Below are 21,420 nucleotides of genomic sequence, written 5' to 3'. Positions count from 1 at the left end.
CATTCCAAGCCCATCTAAAATAATTTCAGAAATCCCAAGTAACTCTAGATATTATACTTTCATTGATTTGTGTAGTGCTTATTTTAGCATTCCAATTGCAAAGGAAAGGCAAAAAATATTTGCTTTCATTTGGAATGGGACCCAGCTGACATGGGGAATATTACCAGTGGAATTCTATGATAGCCCAACAGTATTTTGCCAAATCTTGCAAAAGATTTAAAGAACATCTGATTCAAGGAAAGCAAAATCATGCACTATGTGGATGACATTCTTCTTGCATCTCCATCTGCTAAAGTTTGTTACCAGGACAGTAAAAAACTCCTCCTAGAGCTATATAAGAAAGGCCACAAAGTTTCCAAATCAAAGCTACAATGGGTCATGCCTAAAGTGGAATAACTAGGATTTATTTTGGAAAAGGGGATGAGAAAGATGTCCAAGAAAAGAGTAGAGGACATATGGAAGCTCACCATGCTGAAAACTAAGAAACAACTGAGAGCCTTTTTTTATGAGTGATAGGTTTCTGCAGACAATGGATCCCAGGCTAAAGCCAAATAACAAAATGCTTTACGGACTTAACCAAAAACACAGTCACAGGACCTTTGAAACTAACAAAAGAGCATCTACAAGCCTTGGCACAACTCAAAGAAGCAATCATAACAGCTCCAGCCATAGGTATTCCAGACTACAACAAAAAATTCCATTTCTTTGTACATGATGGAAGAGGCATGGCTTCTGGAGTATTGGTCCAAACTTTAGGACTCAATTTTAGGCTAGTGGCATATTATAGTACACAACTGGATATAATTGAAAAAGGAATGTTTGAGAGCAATCACAGCCACATTAACCATGATTCAAAATTCATCTGCTTTGGTATTAGGATCAAAACTTAATGTCTACTCTTCACACCAACTAGAATCCATATTCAAGAAATGTCATTTACAAGCTTACACACAGCAAAGACTTTCTCAATATGAAATTGTGTTACTAAGCAATCACTTTGAAATGTTGCCAACCATTGATTCTGGCATCCTTGATTCCAGATCTGCCATTTGAAGGGGAACCCATACATAATAGCCAGGAAACAATATCATTAATAGAAAAACCAAGAAATGGTTTAAAAGACACTCCCTTGGAACATCCCAACATTGAAATGTATACATATGGTTCAAGCACAATGGTTAATGGAGAAAGGTACTCTGGATTGGCAGTAGTAACACAGGGACATTATGGTATGTGGCCTTACAAAAGCACATGAGCACTCAAGGGGAAGGGCTAGTTGCTTTATTAAATGCTTTGCAATTCAGGAAAGATAAATGGGTCAATATTTACACAGATTCCCAGTACACATTCTCAATAATTCATGCCACAGCAGAAATTTGGAAACATAGAGGATTTTTGACAAATGCAGGCAAAGAGATCGCATATGACAAAGTAATAATTCAACTTCTTGAGGCTGTACAACTTCCCAAGGAAGTGGCAATAATCCACTGTAGATCACACATAGGGGCTAATGATCATGTGTCCTTAGGAAACCATAGAGATGACATTACACCAAAGTTTGGAGATAGAGAAGGACCTCTACATGTATTGAATTTCTCAATAGTTGAACAGGACAACTTAACTAATGCCTACAATGAACAGGAAATTCAGTCATGGATAAAGAATTTAGGGGTGAAACAAATAAGAGGTATATAGTTTTTTGCAACTAGTCAAACTCATCCTGCCTAGAATGTTATTTTATCACATGTGCAATGCAATACATGCACAAAGACACTAAGGAACTCAAGCTGTGATCGATTCAGGGAGACGATTTTGGACTCCACCAGGATACTCCACCTCATATGCCATAAGATTTTGTCAAAAATGTAAAATTTATATGCATTTCAATAGGGAATTTATAAGACCAAAGGGTTAGGAGGTCATCCCTTAGCATATACTCCACTTGAATGCATACAGATAGATTTTATCAATATGCCAAAAGACAAGAGGCTTAAGTATTACCATGTCATCATAGACAGACTGACTAGATGGCCAGAAGTTTTTCCTGCCAAAAAGAACAACGTAGCATTTGTGGTCAAAATCCTATTAAAAGAAATCATACCTAGATTTGGGATTCCCACAAAATTGGACTCAGACAGTGTAAGTCACTTCATTCAATCAATATTAAATGAAATTAATAAAAATCTAGGAATACAAGCTACATACCATACCCTTTATCATCCCCAAAGGCCAGGGCAAGATTAAATAAAGACATCAAAACATTGATAGGAAAATTTTGTGCAGAAACACACCAAAAATGGACCGACAGTCTGCTATTGGTTCTATTCCATCTTAGAATATGACCCAATGGAGATTTGCACATCTCTCCATGTCCATGCTATATGGACATGCAATTTGGGAAGGAAGGACTCGTAAAACAGCTTACATTGCAATGATAGATGGAGACTGTCAATTAACAAAATATATACAAGCTTTAAAAATAAGAATAGCAGAGTTGCATGAAATGGGCTTGATACAACAAACAGTACCCCTGGATTACAATTTGCACAACGTCAAACCAGGAGACATAGTATACTTAAAAAACTTCAATAGAAAATTGGCTACAGACACAAAATGGACATGAAGTATTGCTTACATTGTCAACAGCTATAAAAATTGCAGGGAAAGACTTTTGGTTCCATTGTTCCCACGTAAAACCAGAAAATTCAACATCACTGTTCAACATCACATAGAAGATAATTAGACACAATATAGTATTAAGAAATGAAAACAAAAACTGATAACATTTAAAAGTACACCACAAAGAAATAATTATGACCCATAATATTTGAGACAACAAGATCCCAGTAGTCAAGTTTGGCACAGCGAGAAGACAACTTTCCATCCTAGAGGAAAAGCATTCCAGAGGAAAAGATTTTAAACCAGCCCAGAGGAAAAGCATCAAGAAAAGCTGCTAGAGAGAAGAAACAAAGAGGAAAATCTGAAAAGGACAGATAAGACTTTGAACTTTATAAATTTGTTTATATAAGAAAAGGACAGATGGAAAATGAGAAATATATGACTGAGTGTGTTGAAATAATAAAACAAAAGTAATTTCACATATTAGGGAAATAGTATGCATCACTACATATCTTGGAAGAAAGAAGAGATCCATAAATCAACATTAGAAGTGGGAATCTGAAGAAACTTTATAAGTATTCATTCAACACAACACTATTAGACACAAAACACAAAATCACAAACTAATATATTGGGAGACCTTGTTTAAATATACAAGTGTCTGAAATTGTATATTTATGCAAAATGTAAATATGTATATAGTTAGTTACATAAGGTCTTATGCAAATAGAAAGATTAATATATATTTCCATTTGACTGATGTCAAGATGTGGAATAATGTATATTATTTTATTATATGTAAATAATCTCTATAAATAATATATTATATTTAAATGTATTTAAATATATTTATTCTATGTAAATAATCTCTATAAATTTTATATATATATATATATATATACTATAATTAGGTTAGTAACAGTGATAGAGTCTGTAAATATGTAGCATGGCATGTATATATGTTGTACATAAGATTAGGTTATAGATTAGACTAGAGACTTAGATAATAGTTATAAGTAGGGAATAGATTAGGAGTAAGTTATGTTAAACATAGCATAGACAATTAATTAGTTATACATAGGAATACACAAGCTGCATTTGCATATAGTAATCTTAATTGTTTATCATAAAACTGATGCTGAAATTGTGTTTAATGGAACTATATATAGATAAGATAGTCTGCAAATTATATATATATATATATATATATATAATAGGAAACTATTTTAGTTAAGTAGTATTAGCACTAAGATTCAAATTTCTTTTAATGGTTTTGTTCAAACATTTATTGTACTGAATTTATTGTAAAACCCTAAAACTACCCTTACCCAAACTTTCCTGCATAGAATTCCTTAGAGTAGTTTTAGTAAACTGGTAACTATAATAAAAATAAGTGACCTTGAGAAGGTCACCACAAAAAAAGGGGGAATGATTGTAGAAAGGAAACTAAAACAAGTTCTGGACTATCTGCCACTGTGTTGGAACAAGCAAGAGTGGGAATATTAGAGAGAGAAGAAATTGACAAGACTGACAGTTGGTGGGGGAAGGGGCAACTGGGAATGACAGCTGGTCTTATGGCAAGCATTTCCTTCCTGGCATTGGAAGTGGGAGGAGCTTTTTCTTCCTAGTCTCTGGATAGAAGTGCCTCTATCTTCTTCAGCTTGAAGAGACAGGCCCAACCAGCACTGAAAGTCTGAACTTTTCTGGTTGCTTGCTGTCTACTACTAAGATTTTGAAATTAAGAAAACAAGCACAGATATAGTGTAGACAGGAATAAGAGAAACCCTCCACCAGCCTGTGAGGCCCGGTACTCAAATCTTATCTAGAGAAATCTCTCTTCCCTCTTCACTGATACTTCTCCAATCTGAACTGGTTATTAAAACTTATTTGAATATTGCAGTCATATAAGTGAACTATCTTTTCAGGGGGCGTAGAGGATCTGAAACTCAGTTCAGTCATTCAATTACAAACCATCCTTATCAGACCCCTGCTGGGCAACCAAAGTCTGGGGAAAGGCTTGTCCCTCAGGAGGGACCTGCTCTGGGCTTCTTTGGCATCAATCCATAGAGGAGACATCTCCGCAGGCTATCATAAGTGGCTCATTTCTTGGACTCCCCATTTTGTTCAAAAATAACCTCTCGGTATCTCTCTCCTTTGCCTCATCAGCAGCCATATTCCTTCTCTCCCTTCAACTCCTCCATTCCCAGCTACAAACCTTCTGTATCCCCTGTTCTTCATATCCCCCCATCTTTCCCTATAATTATTACATACAGTAGTCTAGGAAAGTTATTCAGTGCTCTAAGAGGTTAATGTCTTGCTCAAGGATGTCTTAGATGTGAGAACTGAACCAAAATCTTCATGATTTCATGATTCATGATCCTAGGTCTTTTCTATTCATTTCACTGCCTCTCTCTTATGCTCTATTGTATAATATATTCCTTTTCCAATTTATTATTCACTTGCAACAATTTTTAAAATTTTTGATTTGAAAATTCTCTTCCTCCTTCCAGTCTCCCTGCCTCCCAAAGAGGCAAGCAATATGATAAGCATTATACATATGAAATTATGTAAAAACATTTCCATATTAGGCAAGTCACACAAAAAAGTGAGAAAAATGAAGTGAAAAAATTATACTTCAATTTGCATTTAGAATTGATCAACTCTCTCTCTCTCTCTCTCTCTCTCTCTCTCTCTCTCTCTCTCTCTCTCTCTCTCTCTCTCTCTCTCTCTCTCTCTCTCCATAGATAAAAATTTCATTATGAATCCTTCTGAATTGCCTTGGATTGTTGTACTGATCCCAGCAGATACATCTTTCACAGTTGATCATCAATACAACATTCCTGCTACTGTGTACAATGTTCTGGTTCTGTTCACTTCATATTATATCAGATCATATTGATGTCTCCATGTTTTCTGAAGCTAGTTGGCTTGTCGTTTGCATGATAGCACAATAATATTTTGTAACACTCATTCCCAAATTGCTGGGCACCCCCTCCATTTTTGATTCTTTGCCACCATGAAAAGAGCTGCTATAATACATAGGTCTGTACATTTAGGTAATTTTGTTTTTCTTTTATATCTTTGGAATACAGAGCTAGTAGTTAGTGGGTCAAAGGGTATGAACAATTTTATAATCCATTGGATATAGTTTCAAATTACTCTTTATAATGGTTGAACCAGTTTACAATTCTACCAGCAATTCATTAGTGTACTTATTTTCCCATATTCCCTCCAGCATTTGTCATTTCTGATAGATAGGAGGTGGTGCCTCAGAATTGCTTTAATTTTTAGTTCTCTAATTAATAGTGATTTAGAGCATTTTTATATGACTACAAATAGTTTTTTTTCATTTTTCTTCTGAAAACTTCCTATTCACATTCCTTAATAATTTATCAATTGGAGAATGGCTCTTATTTGAGAAAAATAAGTCCTTCAGAAAAACTTGCTGCAAAATTTTTTGAAATTATTTCATTGTCGTATGGCACTTTTTCTCAAAATGTGGTTTCCCTGATTATCTTTTTTTTTTAATTAGGTCTATTTTTTGTTTATTTTGTTTACTTTATTTTAGATCATGATTACCACCTCAGCCTTTTTTTTTTAACTTAAGTTGAAACAAAATACATTCTTTTCTAGCCTCTTCTTTTAACTCTGTGTGAACCAACCACATCCACAGTTTTGGTTATTAACTATATATTTCCCTCCATCCTATTTTATTCTATTTATACTTCTTTATTTTTACCCTCTTCTCCTTCAAGAGTCTGCTTTGCCTCTTACCACTGCCTCCATTAATTCATGGTCCTTTTTTGCTGTGTTTTTCTCTTATCCCTTTCCTTTTATACTTCCCTCTTTTGTTTATATACGCTTGCACATGTTATTAAGTGTAATATAAATATAATATATTTTCTTCTATTATTTCATTCTTTTGACTGTTTCATATTTTTTTAATTTCTCACAGCCATTGGCTTCCACTTGCCCAATTCTAATTTTAAAGTTATTTTCATCAATAAGGTTTTCTCTCTATTTCCATTTGACTAATTCTCATTTAAAAAAAAAAAAACCCTTACTTTTCATCTTAGAACCAATTGGCAGAAGAGTGGTCAAGGATAAGCAACAGAGGTCAAGTGACTTACCCAGGGTGACACAGCTAAGAAGTGTTTGAGGCCAGATTTGAAACCAGGACCTCCCATTTATGGGCCTGGCTCTCAGTCCACTGAGCCACCCAGCTTTCCCCCCTCTAATTCTCATTTTAATGGGTTACTTTCTTTAGTGAATTCTTGTACCTTCTTTTCCATTTGGCTTGCATTTTTGTGACTTTTTTTTTTTACCATTTGACCAATTTTATTTTTTAAGTTATTTTCTTCAGCATGTTTTGTGCTTTTTTTTCACCAAGCAGCTAATTGTCATCACTCTAATTTCTTGTGATAATGTTTCTTCAACCACTCACCACTTTCTTTAACAATTCCAGCAATTCTTATTGAGCTTATATTCAATTAGTATTTTCTTTTGAGGCTTTTTTGGTAGCTGTTTTCACATTGTTTTCTTCTTTTGAGTTTGTGTCTTGATCTTCTCTTACACTACAGTAGTCTTTTTATAATCAAGTTCATTTTTCCTTGTTTGGTCATTTTCCCAGTATATTTTTTTGAATTTTGAACTTTATGTTAAATTTGGGCTCTGCTACCACAATATATGCCAAAGAGAAATGTAACTATAATATATTTTAAAAATGGTAATACCACTTCCAGGTTAGATGGCAGCAGAGTAGAAGTGAGGGTCTTCTTCTCCTTACAACCAACCAATATGAAGCACTTCAAAAGGACAAAAATCAAAACCAGACTACTGAAGGGGCTCTACTATACAGTACAACCTTGAAGGTATCCAGGGTTTGGGCATTTCCATGCTATAAGGGGGTAAAATTACACTTACCAAAGTGTGAGCTGATCACCTCTCCCACTCCACCTACTAGTCCAGAGTCAGAGCAAGTGCTATGGCAATCTCTGGATTCTCAGGGACTGGCTGGGGGCACCACAGACTTACCTTTGAGGGCAGCAAGACTTGAGACCCAAAGAGGCTGAAGAATGCAGAGTTTGGGTACAGAGATAGGCTAGAGGGGCTGCCCAAAGAAGCCATAGTGGAGAATGGAAAAATAGCCTTAGGACAAAAATCACTCTGTAGCTTGAAACACAAAGGACTGCCTACCCTTCTCATTCAGAATTCTGACCGGGAAGGGAAGAAAAATCTAACACAGTAACTGCCACCAACACCCACGAATTACAACAAACACACAAAAATTGTCATAACAAAAACCTCTGACAAAGGTCTCATTTGTCAAATCTATAAGGAACTAAAATCAATTGTACAAAAAAAAGATCAAGGGGACTTCCGGGCAAGATGGCGGCTTAGAGAAAGCTAAAGTTCAGATCTCCTAAAACCCTTCCTTATGGATCTCAAACTGAATGCTCCTAGGGCACCGAAATTCAAAATGATCAACAGCATAGACCCCGGGAATCCTCCTCCTGGACCTGGATCAAAAGGTAAACCCCCCCCACAAAAGCCAGAACCCGAGATCACTCGGACCTTAGGGGTAGGCAGAAGGAAGGTCCAAGGGCCCATCCCCCCCAACCCAGAGCGCTGAGTCCGAGGAAGCAGCGGGAACTTAAGAGCCAGCAAAAGGACCCCAGGGCTGGCTATTCTAAAGGCCGCTTCCTGAAAACAACCTGACCCAGTCGAGGGGGCACCCAGACAGCAGGGAAACAGAGAGACGGGGGGAGCTTGTAACCCCCTGGCTGGATCCCTCCATCCGAGTCTCAGGTCCCTGCCTCAGGGCACACTCAATTCAACCCAGGGAAAGCTAATCATCTTATCAGGAGCCCTTGCCCAGAGCTCCGGGAAGCCGCGGCCCCTCCCCTTCAGAGAGCAGGGTCTTCAGAAACAACAGTAACCCTCAGGGCTGGCAAAAGGACCCCAGGGCTGGCTATTCTGAAGGCCACACTCTGAAAACAACCTGACCCAGTCGCGGGGGCACCCAGACAGCAGGGAAACAGAGAGAGACGGGGGAGCTTGTAACCACCTGGCTGAATCCTTCCATCCGAATCTCAGTTCAACCCAGGGAAAGCTAATCTTATCAGGAGCCCTTGCCCTGAGCTCTGGGAAGCTGCGGCCCCTCACCCTCAGAGAGCAGGATCTTCGGAAACAACAGTAACCCGCAGGGCTGGCAAAAGGACCGCAGGACCAGCTATTCTGAAGGCCACACCCTGAAAACAACCTGACCCAGTCGAGGGGGCACCCAGACAGCAGGGAAACAGAGAGAGATGGGGGAGCTTGTAACCCCCTGGCTGGATCCTTCCATCCGAGTCTCAGGGACGTCCCTGCCTCAAGGCAAACTCAGTTCAACCCAGGGAAAGCTAATCTTAATCAGGAGCCCTTGGAGCTCCGGGAAGCCAGGGCCCCTTCCCCTCAGAGAGCAGGCTCATCTGGCTGGCTAAGGCACAGAAACAAGGCCCAAGCCAGGCGTAGAGTGTGGAAGTAAGGCAACGGAGAAACATCGGGGGGGGGGGGGGAACCGAGGAGAGCAGTAACAGGGACACACCAGCAATTCCTGGCTTCCCCGGGAAGACAGAACAACAACTTCATAGAAAGGACAATCTGCCTGGGGCTAAAACCTCTGAATGCCAGACAGAGATAAGAAAAGCTAATCCTCCCCACTCAGATAGAAATGGCAAACTACACTGAAGCACAAAAGCCCCCAAATTCAAAAAAAAAAAAAAGAAGAAGAAGAAGAAGGGGGCAACTTTGGACACATTTTATGGAGCAAAAATACAAAACACAGAGGAGACAGAAGAGGAAATACAAGCAAATGCTCTGAAACCTTCCAAAGGAAATGGAAACTCTCCACAAACCCAGGAAGAATTTGAATCAGAAATGATCAAAAAGATGGAAGCCTTCTGGATTGGATGACCAATCTGAAAAAGAAAACCAGGCCTTAAAACAAGAACTAATAAAGCAAAACCAAAAGACCAAGAAATTAGAAGAGAACATAAAATATCTCACTGACAAGGTGACAGATTTGGAAAATAGAGGGAGAAGAGATAATTTAAGAATAATTGGACTTCCAGAAAAGCCAGAAATAAACCACAAACTCGACATCGTAATACAAGATATAATTAAAGAAAATTGCCCAGAGATTCTAGAACAAGGGGGCAATACAGCCACTGACAGAGCTCACAGAACACCCTCTACACTAAACCCCCAAAAGACAACTCCCAGGAATCTAATTGCCAAATTCCAAAGCTCTCAAACAAAAGAAAAAATCCTACAAGCAGCCAGAAAAAGACAATTTAGATATAAAGGAATGCCAATCAGGGTCACACAAGACCTTGCAAGTTCTACTCTGAATGATCGTAAGGCATGGAACATGATCTTCAGAAAAGCAAGAGAGCTGGGTCTTCAACCAAGAATCAGCTATCCAGCAAAACTGACTATATACTTCCAAGCGAAAGTATGAGCATTCAACAAAATAGAAGATTTCCAAGTTTTTGCAAAGAAAAGACCAGAACTCTGTGGAAAGTTCAATATCGAAAATCAAAAAGCATGGAATACCTGAAAAGGTAAATATGAAGGAAAGGGAAAAGGAGAAAAATGTTATCTTTTTCTTTTACTCAAACTCTCTTCTATAAAGACTACATTTATATCAATCTATGTATACTAACATGTGGGGGAAATGTAATGTGTAAATAGGGGGAAAAGAAAGACCAAATAGAATAATCTTTCTCACACAAAGATTCACATGGGAAGGGGAGGGGAAGAAAAATCTTATAAGGAGAGGAAGAGAGTTTTTACTTAAACTTTACTCTCAGGGAAATCAACTCTGAGAGGGAAGAACATCCAGATACATTGGGATCTTGAATTCTATCTTACCCAACAAGGGTAGGGAGAAGGGAAAACCAAGGGGGGTAGGGGGAGAGGGAAAACAAAAGGGGAGGGAAAGAGAGGAGGGAGGGAGAGGGAAAAAAGGGAGGGACTAAAAAGGGAAACATATCAAGGGAGGGGATAAGGGGGACTCATTTAAAGTAAATCACTGGACTAAAAGGTAGAGCCGAAGGAAAAAAGGTTAGAATTAGGGAAGGTTATCAAAATGGCAGGGATTCCACAAATGACAGTCATAATTTTGAACGTGAATGGGATGAACTCACCCATAAAACGTAGACGAATAGCAGAATGGATTAGAATCCAAAACCCTACCATATGTTGTCTTCAAGAAGCACACATGAGGCGGATTGACACCCACAAAGTCAGAATTAAAGGATGGAGTAAGACCTTCTGGGCCTCAACTGACAGAAAGAAGGCAGGAGTGGTAATCATGATATCTGATAAAGCCAAAGCAAAAATATACCTGATTAAAAGGGATAGGGAAAGTAATTATATTTTGTTAAAAAGGACTTTAGATAATGAGGAAATATCACTAATCAACATGTATGCACCAAATAATATAGCACCCAAATTTCTAATGGAGAAACTAGGAGAATTGAAGGAAGAAATAGACAGTAAAACTATATTAGTGGGAGACTTAAACCAACCATTATCAAATTTAGATAAATCAAATAAAAAAATAAATAAGAAAGAGGTAAAAGAAGTGAATGAAATCTTAGAAAAATTAGAATTAAAACTTAAAAATAAAAGTAGAATAGAAACTTTGGTGTCTGATGGTGTTGGAATACTATTGTGCTGTAAGGATTGATGATCCGGAGGTTTTCCATATGAACTGGGAGAACCTCAGTGAACTGATGCAAAGTGAAATGAGCAGAAGCAGAAGAATGTTGTACACATAAAGTAAAACATTGTGGAAAAAATCCAGTGTAATAGAACTTGCTACTAGTAGCAATGCAACAAGTCAAGATTGAAGGACTTATGTAAAAGAATGCTATCTATATTGAAAGAAAGAACAATGAGAGTAGAAATGCAAAAGCAAACTTGACATCATTTATCACACACACACAAGTGTGTGTGTGTGTGTGTGTGTGTGTGTGTGTATGTGTGTGTGTATGTGATTTGGGGACTAGGCTTTTAAAAAATTGCTCCATAGCAAAAATGAATAATATGGAAATAGATATGAAATGACAATATTTGTACAACCCAGTGGAATTGCTTGTCAGCTCTGGGAGTGGAGAAGGAAAGGGAGAGTGAAAGAAAATAAATCACATTTACATGGAAAAATATTATAAAAATTAATTAATTAATTAAAAATGAATCTGAGGTGAGATTTGAACCTAAGACTTCCTAACTACAAGTCCAGCACCCTATTAACTATACTTCTCCCTCAGTTCTACTAGATGACCTTTAAATCCCCTTCTGGCTCTAAATCTTTGATTTCAAGAAGCAGGTTTCAGAGGGAATTGGTATTTAAGATTTTTTCATAACATTGATCATTAACTTTTTTAAAGATACATTATAATCTCAGTGAGATACTATTTGAACAGTAGATAGCTTTTGCAATAACCTGGGAAATAGTTTACCTTTATTTACTTAGTATGCACAAAGTATTATCTCATAGTACAAAGTATGCCTGGCACATGTCAGCCAATCAATCAGTTGGTCACCAAAATAGACATTTTATGTGAGTAGGCACTTAAGTACTTGTTGGATGAATGTTGGACTCCCTTATTACAAGAACCTATGGATTCTTGACCATTTTTTCCAGCCTTGCTTTCAGAGCTAAAAATGAATCTGAATAAGTAGCTGTATATGGAATTAGACTACCTGGGTTTGAATCCTACTTCTACTACTCACTACTTTGTGACCTTGGGCAATTCACTCTTCTCTAGACATCAATTTCCTCCTGTTCAAAATGAGAGGGCTTAGAATAAATAGTCTTGGGCATCCTTCCCAGCTCTGACTCCTATAATTCTAGGAGTGAATTACTTTTTCTCAGTGGAGTATTTTTACTGATTGTTTTTCAGTCAGGCATGTTGAATTACAGATTGTAAAAATCTTTCTTTTTCAGACAGGCCACTTGAAAATTGTAGGAATATAGTAGCACAGATTCAGTCATTCAATTCCTTTTCCTTTTATGGACTGTTAATTATTTCCCCCCACCCCCTGTATTTCTCCATTTCTTACTTGTTCATATTTGTCAGCACATGGATTTTTGCCTGTGTGTCAGATTATTTCTTTCATGATTTCAGGCTCTGTTTCCATCAACTGTCAAAAGCTCACCTATGCAAGCAAACTCATGGGAAATTCTCTAAAGATATAGATTACTTGCACATCTATTAGGGTTTAGTTAAACATGACTGACTAATTTATCCTGAGGTGCTAGAAAGGGAATCATTTCACTTGGTAGTTGACTTGACAATTTTCTTCTCTTGGAGAGCATTTATAATAAGTGGTGTTTATGCAATTGGGAAGATATAGATGCTATTAATGTTTCCTTTTAAGTAGTGAAGGCGTATAAAGCACAACCCATTCCCATCAGGAAAATGGAGATGCCATGTAGTATAATGGAAAGAACAATAGTTTTGGAGTCTGAGGGTTCAAATCCTGAATATGCTGCTTATTAGTTTTTCTGACTCTGGGGTAGGTCATGTATCCTTTCTAGATCCCACCTAAATCATAGTTCCAAGGCATACAAAATGATAGTAATGAAAAAAAGAAGACAATTTGCTGAAAGTAGAAATACAAGTAAATTAGAAGAAAATAGCATAAACAGATTCTCTCACATCTCCCTCAAAGCCCCTTGTACAATTCTAGTCTCTCTCTGATACCTTTGTATCTTCAGAGCAATAACCTCTTTACCTCCTAATTAACCATTCATACTCCCCAAAACAATGAGAAAATGACACTTCCATTACTACTGGAAGATGTTAACGAATGACTAGGGATATGCTGGGCTTCCCAGAATGTTATAAAGATAATCCCTTGAACCTTGGTTATTTGTACCAATAAAGGGCTCTTCCATTTACCACTCCCACCATCATTACACCAGCCTTCAGTCATCTTGTCTTTCTGAGACTTCTCTGATTCTACATAGAGTGGTACCTGGAAGTATGTAGTAGCTAGAGTTGTCTGGTTGATGCTGTGATAAATACCTCATTGTCTATAAATAATGTAGGAGGAAATTCATACAAGCATAAAAGCCATTTCTATGGCCATTTATTTTCTTTTCTGTCACCCTCTGAGATTCTTCTTCCTTTTCTGCTCTCTCTTTAACATTTCCTTGATTTTGTTCTGTCTCATGTTGTCCTAGGTGGGGGTCATCATCTGCTGAAACTCATGGAGGTTCACCATCATTATCCTTGGTCTAAAAACCAATAAAACTTATATGTAAAATAAAGAAATTGGATTAGATGGTTTTTCTATTTACTTCTGGACTTCTGACTTCAAATCCTTCAAATACAAATTCCCGAGTTTTTGGATGAAGACCTAGCCTGGCACATGAATTAAAGCATTTTAAATTAAATTAATTAAAGCATTTTTAACCCAGCCAATTAAATGATTCTACTTAATCTTGGTTTATATGGGGCCAGCTTAAGAATGAGATATTACCTCCCTCTTCCCTTTTCTTATTCCCCTTCTACTTCTCTGGGGGCAACATAGAATTCCATACCCGACTGAGTATACTTGTTTCACCCTCTCTGAAGATAAGGGTAAAGTTTAAGCATTGCCAGTCATCACCTTTATCCTCCCTGCTCTATAAAGATTTTTTATGCCTCTTTATGTTAAATAATTTACTAAATTCTATCTCTCTCTTCCCTCTTCTCTCAGTTAAGCTTTCCTTTCAGACATTCATTGATTTTTTAATATATGATTCAAATGAATACATATCATATCATATCATACATATTCTATGTCATCACATTTACATATACATCATATCCTCATAATCAGGTTACTTCTCCACCTTTTTTCTGAGTAAATTCCTTCTCTCTTCTCTAATACTAAGAATAATTTTTGAGAATTACTGAAATCCTCTCTCCATGTAGACATATAAAAGTTTTGACTTTAATGAGTCCCTAAATTTTCTCTTTCTTATTTACCTTTTTGGGGACTCTCTTGTGCCTTGTATTTGGACTTCAAATTTTTTGTTTAGGTTTTGCTTATTCCTCATGAATGCTTGGAATCTATATTAATGAATGTCCATTTTCTCCCCTAAACAAATATACTCAGTTTTTCTGGACAGGTGACTCTGGGTTGTAAACCTGAATCTTTTGCCTTCCTGAATATCATATGCCATTCCTTTTGATCATTTAATGTAGAAGCTGCTAGGTCCTATGTGTTCCGGATTGTAGCTCCATGGTATTTGAATGGTTTCTTTCTGGGTATTTGAAGTATTTTTTCCTTGGATTGGTGGCTCTTGAATTTAGCTATTACATTCCTAGAAGTTGTGAATTAAGGATTTCTTTCTGCAAAAGATACTGAATTCTTTTAATTTCAATTTTATTTTCCTATTTGATAATCTCTTGTCAGTTAACTTTGATGAGTTCTTGTAATATGAAATCCAAGGTTTTTTCTTGATCATGGATTTCAGATAGTCCAGAAATTTTCAAATTGTCTTTCCCAGGTCTATTTTCTAGGTCAGTTATTTTTTCAATAAGATATTTCATATTTTCCTCATTTTTTCATTCCTTTGATTCTGCTTTATTGTTTTTTGATTTCTCATGAAATCATTTTCTAGATAGTCAACTCTAATTTTTAAGGCCTGGTTTTCCTCTGTCACTTTTTGGTTCTTCTTTTACAATTGACCCATTTCTCATTGCATTACTTTCATTTCTTTTTGCATCACTTTCCCTTCTCCTTGCATCATTTTCATATCTCCTTGCATCACTTTCATTACCCTTTCCCACTTTTCCTCTTTCTATCTTAATTGGTTTTTGAAGTTCTTTTTGAGTTCTTCTAGAATCTGTATTCAATCCATATTTTCCTCTGGACTTTGAGTGTGTTTTCTTTGCTTTCACTTTCACTTTTCACCCTTCCGTATCTGTACCTTGCTCTTTGTTTTTATAAAAATTCATTAGAATTAGGTGCTTTTTTGTTGTTTGCTCATTTTTCCTATTTAATTATAGGTAGGCTTGGGGAGATGATGTCTCTGAGTCTGGGTCTGAGGGCTAGAGCTCTGAGTGCCTCCTTTCCCTGCTGATTCAATTGGCCCTTGTGATCCTGGTAGTTTAATACTTGCCTCAAGCATAGGTATAAGCTTTTGATATCACTCTGATCTTGATCACATCAGAGGCTGATCAAATACTAGTTTCAGGCTTAGTCTCAAGTTTTTGGTCTCATGGTCTATGTGATCCAATCAGGCACACCCTTGATTATCCTGTCTTGGAGCTTTGCCCTGAACTTTAGGCAAAATATCAGTACTTAGTAGTTAATACTATCATGCACACCAAAATGTTAATTAAGTCCTTGTCTCAAGCTTAGCCTGCAATTCCCTGGGATGGGGTTCTTGTCATTTTCACAGGTTTTAATTTCAAGCAGTATGGGTTTGCTTGTACCTATATTTGCTCAGGCAGGATCTCTGGGTCTTGATATTGGCTGAGGCATAGATTCCCAAATCTTGGAAAGCAGGTGTGGGGGTATGTGGCTTTCTCTTTTCTCCTTGCTATAGCTTCTTGCTGGGTCTGCTCTCCTCTCACCCCATTTTTGTTGTCTACCTTTTGGGGTTTTCTTTTCTTTTCTTTTTTTAAACTCTTACTTTCTGTCTTGGAGTTGACTACAAGGCAGAAGAGTGGTAAGGACTAGGCAATGGGGGTCAAGTGACTTGCCCAGGGTCACACAACTGGGAAGTGTCTGAGGCCAGATTTGAACCTTGGACCTCCTGTCTCTAGGCCTGACTCTCAATCCACTGAGCTACCCAACTGCACCTGGGTTTTTCTTTTCTTGAAAATTGTTTCATTCTGTCTCCTTGTTGGTTATTTCACTCCTCTATTCATTTTGTGGAGATATTTTAATCTTGATCTGAGAAGATTCTCATGGTGGCACGTAGCTGCTGAGGATTACTCCACTGTCTTGACTCCATCTACAGTCACCTTTAAAGGGGTGGGGAGAATGTGTTACACTATTGTTTTGCCAAGCAATTTCTTTTAAGGCAGAGAACTACCAAATTCATCAGATAGGTTTTCTCTGGTCAATGTAGACAAGCTCATCAAGTGTTTCACTCACTAATATTTGGCAATATCCAATCATTTTTCAGTTAACCAGTCCTATAACAAATCAACTGAAAAGGCTCAACTCACCTTTCTGCTTTTTCTCTTACAGTAGAGAGGACAGTGGAATAGAATTAGCATTTCAGGAAGGCTTTTCTCACACTGTAGATAGCATGAAAGGACAAGTCAGTTATCTTCAAATTACTATCAGCCAGTCAAGAACTAGCAGCTGAAACCTTCTTATCAGTTGACCCCTCCTGCTGATTTCTTGAAATAGTTCCATCAGAGCTGGGTCTTCAATCCCTTTCTGAGTTCTCTCTCTTCTTCCTGTTCTTAAAAATGCCACTAAAGTTCTTCCTACTGCTTGAATGACTCAAATCAGAGACATCTGATACTCATAGAAATGACAATTGAATCCCTAGGAAATAATGAGATTCCCCAGACATGACTGTAATAGATAATATTGGAGGGTATATTAGATGAATAAATGATAACTAATGGATCAGGTAGTTATCTTCCTTGGCTTACCCTCCTCCCTCTACATCTCCCTTCCTCCCTCTTCCAGCCTACCTTCTTCCCCTCTGCTTCCCCTCCCCTTTTCTTCTTCAGCCTTCTATGTCACTCAGGGTGAGCTATAATGTTTCAGAGGAAATAAACTTTATCTTCTTTATCTCAAGTAAGGGTTTATTGGGGAAAACAGGAAAGATAGAGCATGAAGGTAAGAGGGTTGGGCATTTCCCTATTATCTATAGTGAATCTTAGGTTGGAGAATATTGAGAGAAATGGTGATTCAGTCACTACCATGAAACAGAGCAAGTCAGAGAGAGATAGAGAGATATATGGACTATTGTTCTTCTTCTGCCTTCAAATCAGGCAGGCCACCTTCAACTTGATTATCCCAAGTCCCAGAGATAAACACAGCTTCTTCCCTCAAAGTCACCACCATCAGCCAAGAAGTCCAGAAAAACAGTCCGCAGTTGGCTCTTGCTCTTGCCTTCAACTGTTTCCTGGTAACATTCCAAATGGAATCTTCCTTTGATTAATAGCTGATTAATCTCCAGCTTCTTGTCTTGCTGCATGCCTTGTAATTGCTCTCTTCTCCACATTCCTCCCTTTTCGTCTTTTTAAAAATGCACCCAGCATATTTTAATTATACTTATCTTTTGTATATTTTTTATTATATTTCTAACTATCAAATTCTTAACCCTGTGCTATATTAAATATACCTTACCCTCCCAAAATAATAAATCCTAATCTTATCGTAGCTATTCTGTCTATCTAGTTCTATGCTAAGTTTGGGTATAGGAAAAATAGTTTAGGTAATAGTGATTTACATGAACATGGTTTTGACATAACTCATGTAACAATTTTAAACAATTTTAACAATTTCAATAGCATTTTGAATATGTAACTGTCTTATCTCCTAATGACTATGAATTCAATTAAGTAAAATTTTCTATTACTAACAATTATTAACCTAAAATCATAATGTAATCTAACTTCTATACTTAAGTAGTTTTATGTCTGTCCCTACTTCCCTAAGACTGAACAAATTTTCTAAACTGTCCCTATAGTTATTCAATACACATTAATAAATTATTCAAATATAGATAGTTTGTTAGTACATTAGTATTTACATGTTTACATAGACTTTATACAGATTACATATATATATATCAATAATACATTGTTCTAGATTTCTGTGCAAACTCATGTCTTTTTGAATTTCCCACAGAAATATCAGTGTGACTTTTGTATTTTGCAATTATGCATATGTTGTGTACTTACCCATTCCATGAGATACCTTCCTACATTATATTTCTGTGTAGTATGTGTATGTATATATGTAATGGTAACATTTTTGTCACATTCTTACATAACCTTATGATCACAAGCCCAAACTTTCAAAGTCCTTCAATGTCCTTTGATGTTGATTATAGAAACTCAGTGTGTCCTTCATCATCTGGTCAGCATACCACTCTTGCCTGCTGTCACTTTTGATTGTAGTCCTGTGTTCTTCAATTCAGGAACAAACTGGAACAATCAGGAACATATTGGAGCAATCAGGAACATGTATAAGTGTAAGGTTTTTGCATATGCATGTATGTAAGATTGAAAATTTCTGGGAATTTTTCTAATTTGGCTTGCAGTGATTGAGACTGAACTCATAAATCTTAATCTCAATTTAACTTCCTAAAACTTAAGAGGAAGGAGCCACATGGACTTTAGCGACCATTTTATTTCCCATAGATTTTAAATGAGCTAATTATCATATCAGAGTATTACACTGTGATTTATCATTTCTCCCCTTCTCTCTAAACAAACAATCATCACCTTAATTCAGTGACCCATCACCTACCTCTTCTCTATAATATTACAAGTTCCTAGTTCATCTCCTTAAGTCTCTTCTAACTATAATGCATCTATATAGAGTTGCTAACATAATTTTCCTAAAGCACAGATTTGATTACTCCCCTACTCACTAAACTAAAAATGGTCCTCTATTATCTCTAGCATCAAATAAAATCCCCTATTTGAATTTATTGTCCTCTACAATATGGGTCTAATTTATCTTCTTAGTCTTATATATTATTACTCCTCATCAACTCTTCAGTCCAGTGAAACTAGTCTTCTTGATATATCTCACATATACAACATTTTACCTTCTATGTTCTTTCTTTTACACTAGTTACTGATCCCTGGAATGTACACTTCCTTACCTCTTCCCCTCAGATTTCCTACAAAGCTTAGTCTGAATGTCATATTCTACTAAACATGAAACTATTCCTTGTTTCACTGTTAGTCCTTTACCCTCAATATTGTCCTATTTTAATTTTATATAAATTATCCCTAGTGTATTTATATTCATAATATTGTTAACTTATTCTGTCATAATTCTTCCCTTTTCTTTTGATTTCCTTGTTTGATAATTAAAGCTAAATACTATGTATTGTTTCCAAGGCAGAAGAATGGTAAGGGCTAGGCAATGAGGGTCAAGTGACTTGCCCAGGATCACACAGCTATAAAGTGTCTGAGGTCATATTTAAACACCAAATCTCTCGTCTAAAGGCCTGGCTCTTAATCCACAGAGCCACCCAGCTTCCATCATGATGGTTTACTAATAGAAACTTAGTATATTTTATCACTGACTTTCTGTAGAGAGAGATTGAAGCTTTGTCATTGTTACATTTACACCAGTGTCTTTGGAAAGCTTACCTAGCTGGAAAGAATAGGTTCCTTTGTTTTTGTAATAGCCTTCTACCTCTAGTCTTGGGAAAGGAAGAATTGTTTTCTCTTAAAAAGGATTGTAACCTAACCTCTAAAATGGGGTCAGGCTTTCCTCAAACACTTTCCTACTCATTATTTCCCCACCTTGGATAAGAAGACTGGGGAAATCTCTTAAATACAAAGCTTAGATATGGATCATGTCTAGGATTACACCAAAAGGGATTAGCACAGTCCCCTTGAGCAAAGTTACATAATGTACAAAGTAGTAGACTTCAGGTAAAGTAAAGCTACTAATTTCTTCCACCATAAAAGAAATGCTTAAAACAAATGATTCACAAACTGTTCATTGATAAATATTTAAAACATGAAACAATAACCTGCAATAACTGACTTACAAAAAGCTATATAAACATATATAGAAAATTTGGAAGATACTCAAAGAAGTCTAACACCTCCTTTATGTTCTACTAGGAAGTAAAAGTTCCCAGGACTTAGAAGACTGCTAAATAGATTCACTTTCATTTCAATCTATACTATCTAAGTGTCAGTTCACTGATGATAGATATCCTGTGACCTACTTTATCCTCCTGGCTATTTTTTAATATGAGAAGTATGTGGCTATAGGAAGTACCTCCTGCTCCTGGCACCTGGAACTCTCAATAACTAGATCTTTTGAACTCATGAGGTAGCCTCGAAGAATGCAAATGTATACCTCGGAATCACTATCCTAGTGACCTCTGCTCAAGGAAATAGACACAAAGCAACAAAGCAAAAGAAATGGGCAGTGGCTTGGGATCTAGTCTCATGCTACCACATGTATAGACAGAAGAAACCAATAAGAAGGTTCAACAGCTGAGATGGCAATGCAGCAAAGCACTGTGGAGTGTTTGGGGCGTGTTGGAGCACAAAAGACAACACGGCCATCCAATGCAGCTGAGGAAGTCTCCAGGTGTAATGATTTTTCGTGCCACTTGACCCAGACTTCCGGAGAGTGGGACTGTCTCTGTGAATCGACTTTTCCACTTAAATCTCCTTCACGCACAAGTGTCTTTGTGCACACTCATCTATACACCATAGATGAAAACACACAAAGACAATCGTCATCCTCAGTTACCAAGAGACTACTACCACCACATTGCCATTTACAAGAAGATGTTTTTGTTTATTCAGGGAAGAGGAAGAGAGAAGAATATATTGATCCCCTGCCCCCAATGGGAGTCCAAAAGAGTTGGCAGACTGCCAAGCAATATGCTCAAAGAGGAAAAGAGAAAGAATGGCAGTTATTTCTCCATTTAATCCTACTTACTGGGCTTTCCCTTCACATTTATGAATCATTAATAGCCCCCAAGGATGGAGACTAAATAGGAGACTCTGATTATGTCTGTCATTTAACAAGAAGTACATTGGAAGGGGACAGAGTACAGTACCATCTTCAAGC

At 37.0% G+C, this 21,420-nt stretch overlaps 1 protein-coding gene across 4 annotated transcripts in view; it reads left to right on the top strand.

Moving 5' to 3' along the window:
* The window catches only part of SPOCK1 (SPARC (osteonectin), cwcv and kazal like domains proteoglycan 1), a 1,018,929-nt gene that overhangs the window by 947,808 nt on the left and 49,701 nt on the right, over positions 1 to 21,420 (top strand). The window lies entirely within an intron of this gene.

This window comes from Monodelphis domestica, chromosome 1, assembly GCF_027887165.1.
Source record: "Monodelphis domestica isolate mMonDom1 chromosome 1, mMonDom1.pri, whole genome shotgun sequence".
Classification (NCBI taxonomy): domain Eukaryota; kingdom Metazoa; phylum Chordata; class Mammalia; order Didelphimorphia; family Didelphidae; genus Monodelphis; species Monodelphis domestica.
This window is presented reverse-complemented; position numbering and strand designations above follow the sequence as displayed.